Below are 15,274 nucleotides of genomic sequence, written 5' to 3'. Positions count from 1 at the left end.
TACCCAATATGTTAGAACATTTCTTCCTCTCATGGGTCCTAATTTTGTTCTTCCTTTCAATGGCATTTAAATATGCTTCCTTTCAGTGACTTTTTAGGTCACCTTTGCTATGTTTCTTATTTAAGGCCTATTTATGTTGTGTGGTCCTCAATTCCTACCTAAGTATTCTTCCCTTCTAATTATACACACTACACATCAAAATCTCATCTGCCTTAAGGCTTCATCTTCCATGTGCCTAGAAATGATTCCAAATCCATGTCTCAAGCAAACTCCTCACTTCAGAGCTTCACGTTAGTATTAAGTCATGTGAAATGTATAATTAGTAGTAGCTTTCAATATCAGTGGAACAAGTCATCTTTTTAAAATTAAATTAATTCATTTTTTTGGGTTTTGTTTTTGTTTTTGATTTTTTCGAGACAGGGTTTCTCTGTGTAGCCCTGGCTGTCCTGGAACTCACTCTGTAGAGCCAGCTGGCCTCGAACTCAGAAATTTTCCTGCCTCTGCCTCTGCCTCCCAAGTGCTGGGATTAAAGGCATGCACCACCACCGCCCAGCCTAAATTAATTCATTTTTTACACTCCATATTCCATTCCTTGCCCCCCTCCCCGATCCACCCTTCAACTGCTCCATATCCCACATCTCCTCCACACTTCCAATCTCCACATGAATACCCCCACTCCCCACCCCACCTGACCTCCAAATTCCCTGGGACCTCCAGTTTCTTGAGGGTTAGATTCATCATCTCTGAATGAACACAGACCTGGAAGACCTCTACTGTATGTGTGTTAGGGGCCTCATAACAGTTGCTATATGCTGTCTGTTTGGTGGTCCAGTGTTTGAGAAATTTCAGGGGTCCAGATTAATTGAGACTGCTCATCTTCCTACAGGGTCACCCTTCTCCTCAGCCACCTCAGTCACACTTCTTTCTTTCAGCCTTCCTTAATTCAACAACAGGGGTCAGCTGCTTCTGTCCATTGGTTGACTGCAAATATCTGCATCTGACTCTTTCACTGCTTGTTGGGTCTTTTGGAGGGCAGTCATGATAGATCCCTTTTTGTGAATTCTCCATAGCCTCAGTAATAGTGCAAAGCCTTGGGACCTCGCAATGAGGTGGATCCCACTTTGGTCCTGTTGCTGGACCTTCTTTTCCCCAGGCTCCTCTCCATTTCCATCCCTGTAATTCTTTCAGACAGGAACAATAATGAGTCAGAGATGTGACTGTGGAATGGCAATCCCATCCCTCTCTTGATGCCCTGTCTTCCTGCTGGAGGTCGGCTCTATAAGTTCCCTCTTCCTACTGTCAGGCCTTTCATCTAAGGTCCCTCCCTTTGATTCCTGAGTCATAGAACTCAAAATAGTCAACAAGCTGAAGTGCCCAAGTGAAGATGCCTCAGTCCCACTTGGGAGAAAGAAGAAAGCAATCACAAGTGGGAAGGGAGGGAGGGAGGGAGGGAGAGAAGGAGGGAGGGGCCTGGGAGGGAAAGTGGATGTGCGGGGTAGTAGTCAGGAAAGGGGAACCTGATCTGGTATTGGGTGAGGGAAAAAGACTGAAACCCTGAAGGCCAGCAGGAAGAATGGAAACAGGCAATCTCAGGAACTAGGAGGTTGGGGGGACCCTCCAGAATGCACCAGAGACCTAGGAGGTAATACTCTCAAATCACTCCAGTCTGGGAAGACCCTCATTATTTTGTATTTGAAATGCACTATTAGGGAGCAGGGCAAGGGGGGAGGTAATAGGGGTTTGTTTGTTTGTTTTTATTTTTCTTTATTTTTTTTAATTTTTATTTTACTTATTTTTTCTTTTTTCGGTGGGGAAACTGGGAAAGGAGATATCATATGACATGTAAATAAAGAAAACATCTAATAAAAAAAGACCTATAAAAAAAAGTAATGCACAACTCTTATGTCACCTACGATGGAAAGCAAAGAAACACAGATTTGATTTCTCTCCTTGGCCTCATACAACAGCAAAGTTACAAAGAGAATTGCCAGGGTTACTGCCTCATGTCATTCTGTGCTAGTGGGTCTCAGTAAAAATGGTCATGCCTTGGAGAATGTCCTTAACAACACTGTTATTTATTATTTTTCCTTTTTATAAACTTTTTTACTCTCCTTCCATACAATATATCTGGCCACACCCCTCCTTCCTCCATTATAATCATTTTTCACTCTTCTTTTGTTAACTATATCTGGCTACCCTCTCCTCCCTCCATTCCTCCAAGTCCTTCCCTGACTCCCCTCTTCCCCAGATATTCTTAACTTTAATTATGGTTATAAAATTTTGTGCATTTACAAAGATCACATATATTAAAATATAAAATTCTACTAATTTTAGCTCTGGTAACACACACACACACAAAGGGGAGGGAGATGCAGGCCAGGCTCAGAAGCACATCCCTGAAACCCTATCTTTTGTAGAATTTCAGAGATAAGCAGTGTGATTAGAAATTTAAGGTCAGTCTATATACAGTGAGTTTGAGGCTAGGCTACATGAGACCCTTTTTCAAACAATAAGAACTACAAAGACAAACAAAAATCTGAACAAACAGCAACAAAAGTATCGAAGTGAGAATGTCCTAGGCTTCATCTCATCTGTATCATCACTGTTCCAGCTCTGTCTCACATCATAATGTCCTCAGAATTAATATTGGTGACGTGTAATTATTACCATAAAAGTCTTAAGAACAGTCCCTTTGCATTCAGTCTTTGCTCACTGTCAGCTTCTGCTATAGATGGATAATCTAACAAATGCAATCTGGCCATAGTACCTCTCTATTTAAATCCCTCTCACATTTTCCTAAGTATAAATCCCAGCTGTGTAACCTAGCCTACAGAATTTTGGACGAGCGGAACCCTGAATATTCTCTGGTCTACACACCTCCTATGACAATATCTTGATTTCCCTGGATCTGTCTTTTACTTTTCTTTTTCTTCCCGTAATCCTTGGTCTGACTCTATTCGACTATCCACGTCTTCGCACAGTGGACATCTCCTTTGAATGTTCTTCAGCCCTCTCACATGCTTGTAGCAAGCTACTGAACTATGATCTTGCTGAGGTAGAATTCCCTGATCAATTTCCGTATGTTGTCAGCAGGTTCCAAGAAGGCTGGAATTGTGCTTGGTTGGGTGGGCCATTGCTGTGTTTCCTGAGTATAGTGTAGTAAGGCTTTTGACACCTTATAGGCCAGTATCTGGAAAGAAAGAAATAAACTAACTAAAATACTAGTCAGGTGTGGTGGTTTGAATAAAAATAGCTCCTATGGGCTCATAGGGAATTACACTATTAAGAAATGTGGCCTTTGTTGGGAGACTTTTAATGACTGCTTCTATTTATTTAGGGGTTATAGGACTTTCAGGAATTTCAACAGAGGTGTGTAGCAATGGGGGATGGGGAACTAGGGGTAGCAACGAGAAAGTCTCAGATGCCAGGAAAGCAAAAGGTTCCCAGGACTCAACAGGGATGAGATTAGTTGAAATGCCCAATAAAAGGGAGGGAGGACCTGTAGAGACCATATTCAGAAGTTATGCAAGGCCCCGGGTTGGGGGATGGGGTGACCCACTCATCTCCAAATTTTTAACCCAGAATGGCTCCTGTCTAAAGGAAATACGGAGACAAAATGTGGAGCAGAGCCTGAAGGATAGTCCATCAAGAGATTGCCCCACCTGGGGATCCATCCCATATACTGACCCTATTGCTGATGCCAAGAAGGGCTTGCTGACAGGAGCCTGTTATAACTATCTCCTGAGAGGCTCTGCCAGAGCCTGACAAATACAGAGGCAGATGCTCACAACCAAACATTGAACTGTGCATGGAGTCCCCAATGAAGGAGTTAGAAAAAGGACTGAAGGAGCTGAAGGGGTTTGCAACCTCATAGGAAGAACAACAATATCAACCAGCCAGATACCCCAGAGCTCCCAGAGACTAAACCACCAACCAAAGAGTACACATGGAGGGACCCATGGCCCCAGCCGAATATGTAGCAGAGGATGGCATTGTCTGTCATCAATGGGAGGAGAGGCCCTTGGTCCTGTGAAGACTCTATGCCCCAGTGTAGGTGGAGTGGGTGGGTGAGAGGGCAGTGAGGTGAGAGTGGGTGTGTGGGAGAGGGAGCACCCTCACAGTGGGGAGGTGGGGAGGGGATAGGGTGTTCTGGAAAGGAAATGAAATGTAAATACATAAAATATTCAGTAATAATAATAAAAAGAAGTGTGTCCTTTTTTAAGGAAGTGTGCCACTGGGGGCAGGCTTTGAGGTTTCACAAATTCAAGCTAGGCCCGATCTCAGTCTCGGTCTATCGCTCTTTCCCTCTCCCTCTCCCTCTTCCTCTCCCTCTCCCTCTCCTTCTTGCCCTCTCTCACTTCGCTCTGTTGCTCTCTGTTGCTCTCTCTTGCTCTCTCTCTCTCTCTCTCTTATCCTGTTGCCTGCTGATTCGGATGTAAAACCAGAAGAAATAACACTGGTTTCTTCTCCAGCACATTTCTGCCTGCATGTCAGTTTCCATGTCCTGGCGTCTATTCCCAGCAATAGAAATCCTAAGGCACTGGGTTTGTATAATTCAAGTAAGAAAGCAGTTATCTGACCTCCTTTAGTGGTTTTATCAACAACTCAAAGCTACGAGTGTAAGTTCTACATCTCAAGTGGAAATTTCTGGTTTCTTTGGAGAGTCTGTTGTGTCATGTGATGTTTTTCTGAAAACTGTCTTATAAGAGGGTGTTTTTGATGGAAGCAGGCATGTGGGAGGATGTTTTGTTAAAAACAGACACTTTGTGTTTTTCTGGAAGCTGCATGGAAAGGGGGCATGTGATGTTTTCGTAAAGCCGATGCTTGAGAGAACATGTGATGTTTGGAAAGGGTATAAATACAGCCCAACAGACAGTAGACTGTGTGGCACTGGTTTGCCTTGCCTTCAACGCTGATCATCATTGAACTAAACTGCTGATATCCTGACAATGCAGACTGGATTCACCCCAAAGAACTATTTCTAAACAGGTCCATATCCTCCTTTGCTCTAGTAACCTTTTCTTTCCACTACTTCTGGGAGGTGTGCTAAAAAGAAAGGTTAAAACATTTAAGTACACTATTAAAGTAGGTTTTAAAAATAACCTACAACTTCTGCCTTTTCCCAGGATTGAGGATGACTTGTGCCTTAAAATGTCCACACCTCAATTTATTTTGCTATCATTAATGTTAGGGTTTTTTTTTTATGTAATTACAAAATGAGGATAATTGCACCCATCCTGCCCTACATTTCAGGGTGGGATAAATGTAAGGAATGCATGAGTTTCCAATGGGAGTGAGCCTATGGAATGGAAATCGTTCTTACTAAGTTATTTGAGCTATTCAAGCAGGAGAAGCAGAGAAAACAGAACATGTCATGTACAGGATAATTGTTGAGATTTGTTTCTTGTTTTGTTTTGTTCCTTTTGTTTTCATCCATTCCCAGGATCTGGATTGCTCATGACAACTCTTGTTCACAGCTAAGTCATACACAGCTTGCTAAACACTAAAGGATGATGACAATATAAAATCTAGCCTAGTCATCTATAACATACACCCACTCATATGTATAGTAATATGCCAGGACATAAACCCAGCCAAGACTCCAGCAAAAATATCAGTTCTTAGAGATTGGCGAAAATAAAAAAAAGCTAAGAAATCATTTCATTAGGCATCATAAGATGACAAGACAAGAGGGAATGACAGTCATTAGTCTTTCTCTCTGCCTTCCTGAAAAACGATCTCAGACATTTGGACTGAAGAACAGGAAAAAGGATGAGTTCAAGTTCGCTCAGCAAGTTAATTGTATAAATGGTGCATAACAAACACCACTAGTCCACGGTTGTCCTAAGCACTTCCGCCATCTTAAAGGTTGTTACCAAATTATATATATTTTTATTTTGTTACAGTAAAATTTGTATGGAATAAAATATTTATGTATATTTTAAACACAGTTTTAAATTGTTAAGGTATAAATTCAACTGGAGTTTTCCAAACACAGCAAATGTGTTCATATTCGTGACACAGTGTGTCTCAGTAAAACCATTCCCTGCTCCTGTATCCTTCTCTATCCCTACTAATCACTTACCCGTGTCCTCTATCTACAATTCTTTCTTTCTTTTGAGAAGGTTATATCAATGGAATTCCCTATGTGAAAATTTGCATTTAGCTGCTATCATGTACAGCAATGCTTTAGAGTCCATTCTTACTGTCACATGCTTCAGTAGTTCATTCTTGATGCTGCATAGGCAACTACCTCATGGGGCACTCCTGCTTTAGTCTTCATTTTTCATCTGATGGACATTTGGATTCATTTCAGCTTGGAGTTACTAAGAAAGTCAATATAACTATGCCTGGGTATATAAAGTAACATTCTGAAAAACATTATAAGTAGTTTAGGTAAGTGTTTAATGGCTCAATATAGCCATTAAACTCATATATATATATATATGTATATATATATATATACATATATATATATATGAGTGTGTGTGTGTGTGTGCCTGTGTGTGCCTGTGTGTGTCTGTGTGTGTGTGTGTGTGTGTGTGTCATAAATAGGACATAGGAGAATGTGTTTCTAACTATATCAACAATGTGTATTATTTTCCACTTCTCTATTTTCTGTTGTTTTGTTGGATTTGTTTTTAATTTCAGTCACTTTGATGAAATAGGCACTGTTGGATTTAGTTTTATTCTTATAGACAAAGGAAGCAGGGCATTGCATTATATGCATTTTATATTCATGGCTGTATATCAATAAGACATTTGCTCAGACCTTTGGTCCACATTTTAAAATTTGGAAATTTTCTACTTATTTCATTTTGAAAATAATTTATATAGTCTGCTTATATTATTTACAAAGAAATGTGAGAAATGGTGGTGTATTTTTTTTCTAAACAGAGTCTAGGTGTATGTGTGCTTATTTTGTATTTAGGGTTGTATCTAAGAAACTTTATCCAGTCTATAATTGAAGGATTTTTTCCACTGTAATTTTATTTATTAAATTTAAAAGTTTCTTGTTAGTTTGTTTGTTTTTGTTATTTTGCTTTTTTGTTTGTTTGATTTTTGAGACAGGGTTTCTCTGTGTAGCCCTAGATGTCCTGGAACTCACTCTGTAGACCAGGCAGGCCTCAAACTCAGAAATCTGCCTGCCTCTGCCTCCCAAGTGCTGGAATTAAAGGAGTGCACCACCACTGCCCGGCTTTAAAAGTTTTTATATTTAGGTATGTGACCCAGTTTGAATTAATTTCTACACAACATAGAATATAAGCCCAAACTATTTTTCCTTTTTCATTTTGCATGAGAATGCTCAAATATTTGTCGTGTGTTAAAAAGAGAGTTCTTTCTTTATTGGGTTACCTGTGTGCTTTCGCTGTAAATGAGTTGGTCACAAAAGCATTCACATACTCCTAGACTCTCTTGTATTCCATAAATAAAGAATAGCCTCCCTTTTTTTCAAAATGAAAATGAAAATATTTTATTAAGAATGCACACACACACACACGATCTGGAAACCATGGTTTTTATCTTTCTATTCTAATAGCAAGCTAGCTGTGCTACTTTCAATGAGTTGGTGATTTCACTTCTAAATTCACTTTACAAGTTTCTGTGCAACACCTTCTTAGAATTGTGAAAGTTATATTAAATTTATAGAAATTTGGGGAAGCCTCTTTTTTGAAACATTAGCACATTATTTCTTTACTTACTTTTTAAATTATTTCAACACAATAGTGTAGGTTTATGCATATATAACATACCTGCTCTCTTAGATGTATATTTAAGTAACATTTTATTCAGTGTTAGAGAGGATGATACAAATAATTTCAATTTCTAAGTGATCCGTACATAGAAACATAGTCAATTGCCATGTATTAAACTTCCCTCTTGCTATAACTATACATCAGTTCAATGCTGGGAGCACTTGTGTTGAGTTTTTATACTCTCTGCAAAGTCAGTATCTTCTGTGAATAGAGCTGCTCTTAATTCTTTCTGATATACATCTCCACTGCCCTTACTGCTCTGTTAAAGGCTTCAACATGGCACAGAAAGGCTGGGGAGAGGATATCTGAACCTAGTCGTGATCTTAGGGGAGAGGCTGTCATTATGACTAAGCACACCAACCAAAGGTGTTTCATAGATTTTCCTTATCATGTTCCATGTTAACTGGAAATCACACATGCACACAAACACATACAAACACACACACACAAACACATACACACATAAGTACAAACATACAAATACCCAAAGAAACACCTATAAACACCAGAAATGCACAAACACATGCACACATATACAAACACACAGACTTAAACACATGTGCACCGACATAGACACAGAGAGAAACACACACAAACACAGACACACAATACTGTATATTTTACCTATAAATTCATAAAACTAACATTAAACTGTGAAATGAATGATTTTGTCACTATTATAATAATTACATTCTGGGGCTGGAGAGATGGCTCAGTGGTTAAGAGCACTGACTGTTCTTCCATAGGTTCTGAGTTCAATTCCCAACAACCACATGGTAGCTTACAACCATTTGTAATGCCATCTGATTTCTTCCTCCAGTGTGTTTGAAGACAGCAACAGTGTACTCATATAAGTAAAATAAATAATTATTTAAAAAATAATAATTACATTTTTCCTTTTAAATATGCCCATGTTATAACTATTGACCTATAATCTTATTGTCATTTCTTATTATTGTTTTGGTATCAAGACAATGTTGACCTGAAAAAAAAAAGGTACTGCACATCAGTTAGAAAAGCCAGAACAAAAAAAAAAAAAAATCATAGCAGACTGGGTTATAACATACAGAAAACTGTAGCGCTCATAAAATGCTTCTATAAATGTAAAATGGTACAGTTGCTTCGAAGAGTTTAAAAATCTTCTTCAGATTAAAGTGAGTCATGAGATCATAAGGAAATTATATTGTTTTGTGAATATCTATTGAAACTAAAAATGTATTTTCCCTAAAAAAGAGGACTTGACAGGAGTTATGGTATAGGCCTTTAATCCCATCACTTGGAAGATAGAGACAGGGCCATCTTTGCGAGTTCCAGGTCAGCCTAATCTATAGAGTTAGTTCAGGATGGCCAGGGTTACACTGAGAAACTTGTCTCAAAAAAGAAAGAGAAAAAGAAAGAAAGGAAAGGAAAGGAAAGGAAGGAAAGAAGAAAGAAAAGAAAAGACTAGTCAAATAGTCCAAAATGTCTATTACCCTGTAAATTGATAATTAAAGTTTAGTATACTCATTCAATTGAATACTTTTCAGAAATAAAAGGGAATGGCTTTTAAATACAAACAAAACAAAGCAAAACAATGCACAAGAACCTCAGTAACATCATGATACGTGAAAGAAGCTGGACACAAAGCCACACATTGCACTACTCATGTTTATAAGGGGCAGACTGTAGAAACCATAAGTAGTTTACTGGTTGCTTGGATGAGGAAGGGAAAAATTCAGAGATGAGCCACATCTCATCTCTGAATTAGTGTGTATGGTTTTCTTTTGTAGTTGACGAATGTTTCTAAAACTGCTTGTAATGGGGCTCTGAATGTACTGAAGTAGTGAAATGGGCACTAGGAAGTTGTGTGGTCCATGGACTATAGCTCTGAAAAATTAGTTGGAAATTGTTCTCTTATATATTGTGAATGAGTTGCAGATCTATTATTATTTGCTTGCTCAATGTTTACACATTTTATAGCTGAAATTCCTCCTGCATACTAAGCAAGTGCCTCACCCTTGTGCTATGTCCCCAGCCCTTAGGGTTTCATTATTCTTGCTTTGGGTTTTATTTATTGACTTCTCTGAGACAGGGTCTCATTAAGCAGCTCAGGCTGAGTTTGAACTTGCCAGGCAATCTAAGGTGGTCTCAAATTTATCAGCTTTGGCCTTTCAATTGCTGAAATTACAGGCATGAGCCATCATGCATGAAGTTTTCAAGGATATGTTAAATTGGTTTTTATTTAATTTTTTTACTTATTCATTTTACATCCTCCTTACTGCCCTTTCCTGGTCCCATTTTCCCTTTTGCCTCTGAGTGAGTGGGGACTCCCTGTGTATACCCCACTCTGACACATGAAGTCTGCAAAGCTAGGCACATTTGAGGCCAGACAAATCAGTCCAGGTAGAAGAACATATCCCATGTATAGGCAACTTTTGAGATAGCCCCAACTCCAGTTGTTCAGGACCTACATGAAGACCGAGCTGTACATCTACTACATATGTTCAGGAAGGCCTAGGTCCAGCTCATGTACGTTCTTTGGTTGGTGATTCAGTCTCTGAGAGCCTCAAGCATCCAGATTACTTGACTAATAGACACAGAACTAATTAGGTTATCTATGTCTCCTCCTCCTCCTCCTCCTCCTCCTCCTCCTCCTCCTCCTCCTCCTCCTTTTTCTTCTTCTTCCCCCTCCTACTCCTTCTTCCCCTTTCTTTCTCTTTCTTTGTTGTTTGTGTGTGTGTGTTTACATGAATATGTATGTGTATGCCAGAGGGAAGCCTCTGGTATCATTCATTAGGGACTGATAACCTGTCTTTTGAAACAGAATCTCTCATTGGTCTAGCACTCACCACATTTCTCCGCTGATGAGGTAGCAAGTCGTACGGATCTTTCTCCCTTGTGCTGGGATTATAATTTGTACCACCATGCCCATCCTATGTGACTTCGGAAGATAAAACACATATTCTCAACCTGGACCCACTTAGCTGCCTGATAAACCTATGTATTACTTCTTCAATGATCCTTTCTCATTTTTTTCTTCAAAGGCATTGTCTGTTTGACCTAAATTAAGTTCTGCTCTTAGTATCTTATCTTCCCCTCACTATGTCTCTCTGTCTGTCTCTTTCTCTGTTACTTTGTCTTTCTCTGTGTCTCTGTGTGTCTTTCTGTCTTTGTATATCTATCTATCTATCTATCTATCTATCTATCTATCTATCTATCTATCTATCTATCTATCTATCTACCTACCTACCTACCTACCTACCTCAGCTCCCCCTCCTACTGTGCCTCTTCCTTTCTTTCCCCCTTTACTTTCCTTCCTCTCTCTCTCTCTCATCATAAAAAATGATTTGTCAGTTTCAGGGATATTTTGGAATTAGATTCTGATTCATTTGGTTGTTCTTTTCTCAATTTAATGGCTGTATGTTCTCTCATAGAGCTCTTATTTATTCACAAATGGTTGTACAGCAACCACCTTCGGTGCTAGGCATTGAATTGGGGTCCTTGACATGAGCAGTGCTCTCTCTTAACTGATGATCCATCTCTCTGCTCCCTATGCTATTTTTATTTATTATTTTAATTCTTCTATTTATTTTTAGCTTAATTAACATTTCCCTTCTAGTTTAAGAGAGAAGTAAAGTCCTGCTATTGAAAGTGTTTAATACTATAAGCATTCCTTTGTACACTACTTTTAGTACTGTTCACAAGTTTTCATCAGGTATGTTATTATTCTATTTAAAATATCTTTCTGTAGTTGTTGATACTTCTTTTTTTGACCCAGTTTTATGTCAGACTCTTAAATTTTATTTGCAAGCATTTTGAGATATTCATGTTAAGTGATAATTTGACTTCTAATTTGTTAGACTCCACTGTAGGGGAAAAATATTTTTATTACATCAGTTCTGATAATTTTTTAATGTCCGTTTCATTATCTCATGAAGTCTATCTTTGTTAATGTTCTCTTTCCACATGTAAAAGTATACATATCACTGTATGGACTTTTAAAAAGATTTCTATTTATTAATGTTTAATCCAGTGTGTGTGCACACAACTGCATGACTACACATGCATGTGCACACACACACAAGGGCAGAAGTGAGGGTCCCTTGGAATTACCAGCCATCTGACACAGGACTGAGAACCAAATGTGGCTCCTCAAGAACAGTATTGTATACTCTCTTACCTGCTGAGCCTTCTCTCCAATCTTTAAATATTAATTAGTTCAGTGTGGTTAGTTGTGGTATGGAAGCCTACATTATACGAAACTTCACTTTTCACAATTCCATTTATCTATCTAGAGTCAACTGTAGTCTAAAAATAGTACATAGAAATTTCCAGATATTGACACTTCTTTTTTTATTTGAAATAAAATATTTATTGAAAATAGATTCTCTTCTCATACAACACATCCCAGACACACTTTCCTCTCCCTCTACTCCTCCCCTCTCCCTGAGATCCACACATTCTCCATTTTCTGTTCAGAAAAAAAGCATACTTCCAAGAAATGACTGACAAACAGAGACAAAACAAGATACAATAAGACAAGGCAAAAGTCTTTCTGTCTAGGCTGGACAAGGTAATGCAATAGGAGGAAAAGAGTCCCAAGATAAGGCAAAAAGAGTCAGAGATACTTCTGCTCCCACTGTTAGGAGTCCCACAAACCCACCAAATTAACAGCTATAACATACATGCATAAGATGTAATACAGACTCATGCAGGCCCCACGCTTGCTGCTTTAGTCTCTGTGAGCCCATGTCAGCCCTGTTTAGTTTATTCAGTGGGCCATTTTCTCCTGGTGGTTTCCACCCCCTCTGACTCTTAAAGTCATTCCCTCCCTTTCTTCTAGGAATGTCCCAGTCTTTGAGGAAAGGAATGGAGATCTCCAATTTTAAACTCTGTCTGCATTGTGTCTGGCTGTAAGTTTCTTCACCACCTCTGACCTGCTCCCAGAGGAAGCAGATATTGTCGAGGTATCATCCTAGACATTGCCAAGGACAACATCCACATAGCTCATTGACACAGAGAGCTCGAACTAGTGCCTGCAAATACTGACAAATTTTTTGCAAGTATTCATTTGTCTGTATGATGTTCTCTCATACAATCCCATAAGTTTGCCACAGAGTGCATATGGAGGTTAAAGGACAGCTAATGAAAATCAGTTTTTTCCTTCCATCATGGTGTCATTACCTGCTAAGTCATTTCATGGGCCCAATTGTTAATGCTAAATCATACTCCATTCTGGGTACCATGATGACATAATCTCACATTCTAATTAGTACATCCCACCCGAGATGGCAATGATCCTTTCATAGACCACATCCATATTAAATGTTTACCACCTTTCCATCACTTAAAAGCTGTCTTATTGCCGGGCAGTGGTGGCGCATGCCTTTAATCCCAGCACTTGGGAGGCAGAGGCAGGCGGATTTCTGAGTTCGAGGACAGCCTGGTCTTCAGAGCTACTCAGAAAAACCAAAAAAAAAAAAAAAAAAAAAAAAAAAAGCTGTCTTATTATCAGATCAGATCAACTGTCACTTGGTCACAGTGCCTCTGTTCAAGTAACCCTCAAGTTACTAAATAATGGTCCAGAGGGTAAGCGAAACATGCTGTCACTCCAAGTGAGCTACAGAGAAGCCACCTTTAAGTGTAAATCCTTAATAAGGAAGGATATCATATAATGACATAATTATATTGTATCAACATTATCATATACATTGTTATACATTGTCTATATCATTAGTTATCAAGAGTCATGTGACATATTGTGTCTGATTTGTGGATTAAACTGTAACACAGATATCTTTGTATATGAAAATAGTATTATAGAATGTGATGCTATTGGCAGTTCTGGACATCCATTGGAGTCATGCAAACCATGAAAAAAAGAAGGCTGCTCTATCAACTCCTCTATATTCTTCTTGGCATCATGTTCTGTGAATCACTGGGAAGCTTGAGTTTTTCTTGTCTGTCAGTTTTCCTTCCTAGGCTTTGTAAACATGTTGCCATTTGTATAAATCCACCATACAGTGTTTTTTTAGTCCTTTATAGTTTTATGACACCTCTCCATGCCTCAGAATACTATCTGTTCTTAATACCATGTGTCTTGTTATTAATGTAAACAATACAGATTTCTTTTGATTAGTATTTGATATTATATGTTTTTGTATTCTTTAAAAAATATTGTTCATTTATTTATTGGAGATGTGTGTATGCATGGAACGGGCTATATGGAGATCTAAAGATACCAGATGGGTGTTATTCTGTCATTCCATCGTGGGTACTTCAGACTGAACTTAGGTCATTATGCTTGGTAGCAAATTATCTTGTCTACTTAAACCATGTTACTGACTTTCTTGCTCCTATTTAATGTAGTTGTTAAAATTTTTCTTTTGTTTATGCAACCTTATTGTCTAGTTTTATATTGAACATTTTTATAAGGACAGTCAAGTGCTATCCTTATAAAAATGTAGAAAAGTATAGAAAGTAGTTATTTTTCTTAAATTTTAATATTATATTAAATTAAAATTAATATTATATATTTCATATATATATATATATGCCCAAATGTCTATCTACATTATTTGGAAAAGTAGAGAGACAGAGAGGAGGAGGAGGAGAGAGTGAGAAAGTGAGAAAAAGAGACAGAGAGACAGAGACAGACAGACAGACAGACAGACAGACAGACAGAGGACAGAGTGTTGTTTAGAGAAGAGCCTAAGGGGGTAGCCCTTTGATAAAATTAGTGATTATTATATCTGAGGTTGATAGTATGCATGCACAACTATCTCTCACTCCCCATCAAGTGAGGTATGACAATACAAACCTCCTGAAATGTCACTTCTTTCCTCAGTCATGTTTTATTTACTAATAACCTAAACACTTAACCACCTTACCTGCTTACACCCAATCCTTTGTCTCAAGCCTTGAACCTCATTCCAATGGATGTCAGAAACCAGTTTTGAACTCAGTTGTTATTCTCATATTTAATAGGTACCCTTTGGACACTCAATGTATTTATTCAACACCCTTCACTTGCCAGTCATTACTGAGTATTCAAGGCAAAGAGTATTCAAGGTCAAATAAGCAATGGCTCACTGTTGATGCACCTGCAGCTTAGTTAGTGTGACAGATATATAAGCAACAACTTATGATTCAATACAATGCATGTTATCATGAAGGTGTGTGCTGACAAATGAAATGATTGATTTGCCATGGGTTAAATCAGCGATATGATCACAGTTTCTTTCTTAAGGAGGCAATGTTTAAACAACGAATTGGTGGGTGCTGGTTATTCTAAGCAGAATATACAGCATGATGAATATGTAAAGCCTCTGATAAGATAATAGAAGGAAAGGCCTGATACAAAGGGCCAAAGGTTATGCTGCATGATAAGAAAGAGATGAAAGATTATAGTACTTATTCAAAATTCATAATGCTAAGTTCTTCATAGCATAACCTCAGTTATATCCATGAAATTTATATGAAGCTGATATTCTGATTATCTTCATGCTAAAAATGAGAGGCATGAAGTTGGTGAGCAT

The sequence above is a fragment of the Mastomys coucha genome, unplaced genomic scaffold, assembly GCF_008632895.1.
Source record: "Mastomys coucha isolate ucsf_1 unplaced genomic scaffold, UCSF_Mcou_1 pScaffold13, whole genome shotgun sequence".
Taxonomy (NCBI): Eukaryota; Metazoa; Chordata; class Mammalia; order Rodentia; family Muridae; genus Mastomys; species Mastomys coucha.
Note: the sequence above shows the minus strand (reverse complement) of the source record.